The following is a 2,260-nucleotide window of genomic DNA, read 5'->3' as shown; positions in this document are numbered from 1 at the left end:
TCTGGGGGTTCCCATCAGGCATGGTGCAGCAGAGGGATGGATAGTGGCCAGGGGACTAGGGGAGAGGCCTGAGGACAAGCAGATCTGAGTGACACCCATAGTCCAAAGGAGGCAGGGGAGGCCCAGCCATGCTCTTGCTTGGGCACTAAGCCTCATTCCTGTTTACCTGCTGAGTCCTGACAGCCCCTCAGCCTCGGGGTGGCACCTGCCCAGGCGAGGCTACCTCAGGACAAGGGTGCCTCTCAAGTCAGACGTGAGCCAGCCCCAGGACAACGGGGGAGGTGGAAACAGGACTGGGTGGAGTGGGAGGTGGCCAGGCAAGGACACCAAGGAAAGGTGGTCCCAGGCCTGCATTTCTCTGGTGGACAGGTCTGAGCTACGGTGAGGGAGGAGCAATAGAGGCCCAGAACCCTGGGTGCAGCAGTGTCTTCCGATTCCTCAAGTGGCTCCTGGGACTCTGGTGACTGTAGCAGGGACCTGTGTGCCTCCTCTCCCCCCTTCCCTAGCGAGGTGACATCCAGCCTGGACAGGTCCCCTATGCTCATCCCCTCTCCCCAGCTGGCGATTACCGAAGGGAATAGCGAAGATGATGTGTTGATTTGTGAGGCCCATGGATTTGGCGAAGCGGATGAAGCTTTCTTTCATCTCAGGGGTCAGCACCATGGTCCTCCCTGTGGCCAAGATGGCTGGTGAGTGGCTGGCAGAAGCTCCGTAAATATTGTTGAATGTGTGAGTGAAGCCACAGACCCATTATTCCTGAGGGGTTCTGTGGAAAGAGCCCTCTCCTGCCCCCCAGGGCTTCGGGCGAAGGGCACACTGGGGACAGGGGGTCACAGGTCTCCCTCAGCTTGACCATGACCCCGGTCCCAGCAGGGGTAAGACCCACCATAGAGGACGTTTGTGAAGTACGCCATGGAGTTGGAAATTTCCTTGAAGAACACGATGGCGAACTGCTTGTAGTCTGTGTTCGACACTTGAAAATTGTAACTCTGGATATCTGGGTACTCTGTGTGATGGACAGTGAGATCTCAGCCAGCGCTGGCTGGGCAGAGGGAGCCATGATTCTTCCCCTGCCTCCATAGGATTGCTTCTGTGTGGTGCCCGAAGGACGTCCACGCCGCTGGGGACCCTCCGCACTCAGGACTCACCCTCAATGTTGCCCAGGGTGTAAAGGCCTTTCCACGAAGTGAGGTCGAAAGTTCTGAACCAAGTGGTACAGGTCAGGTTCCTGTGGAAGCAAGAGAGAGGTGGGTAAGAGGGTGGCAGCTCCTCATGCCACAGCAGGAGGTCCCCCACCTCCGGACCCCGGGATGGGCATGGCTGTTTCCCAATGAGCCTGTCCCTTCCTGTCCCTGCCTACTCTGCCCTGAGCCACCTGACCTGCTCAGATTCTCCCTCTGCACATACTGTTCTTCCTTCTTCCAGGCTGTTTCCCTTAATAGCCTTCCCTTCATACTGTCCCCCTCCAACCAAGGCATTTGTCCCCTATTCCTTTCTTCATCTTTGTGTATGTGTGTGTGTGTGTGTGTGTTCATTAATTTTTGAGAGAGAGAGAGCACACACAAGCAGGGAGGGACAGAGAGAGAGGGAGACACAGAATCCAAAGCAGGAGCCTGACGCGGGTCTTGAACCCACAAACCGTGAGATCATGTCTGAGACAACGTCGTAGGCTTAAACAACCCAGCCACTCAGGTTCCCCTGTCCCCGATTCTTATCTGTTGGGCTCCCGTTGTAACCTCTCCTGGGGGAATCACCACTGAGACTCCAGTCTGCTGGATGGAAAAGACTCCCTTAATTGGTGGGTCACTCTGACCACTCACCTGCATCCCATATGATCCCCTGGCACCTGAGATCTGATCTCCCCACACCTGCCCTTCTTCTGCTCTCGCCCCACCCCAAGTGTCAGAGTCAGAAACTCAGAGAAGCTGGATGATCTTTGGCTCCCCCCTCTAGATCCTAATCTGTCCCTGCTCTGTCTGACTGATCAGCCTCCTGGGCTGCACTCCATCATTCCTCTCCTTGCTGCAGCCAGACCCGCCCCTCCCCAGTACCTGAGGCCCTTGCCACTGTGGCCTCTCTCCCCTCCAGACCTCCCACCAGCTTCTGCTCCGGGCAGCCATGTGATGGGTTACTGTTTCTTGAAGAGGTAGATATCTCTGACTCAGTCTACCAGCCCTGCCATGAAGGTCCTAGGCCTCCTTCTGACACAGGTTGGTTCCTCAAGGCCCAACCCACAGACCACCACCCTGGACGCCCTTGA

The sequence above is a fragment of the Suricata suricatta genome, chromosome 13 (assembly GCF_006229205.1).
Source record: "Suricata suricatta isolate VVHF042 chromosome 13, meerkat_22Aug2017_6uvM2_HiC, whole genome shotgun sequence".
Taxonomy (NCBI): domain Eukaryota; kingdom Metazoa; phylum Chordata; class Mammalia; order Carnivora; family Herpestidae; genus Suricata; species Suricata suricatta.
Note: the sequence above shows the minus strand (reverse complement) of the source record.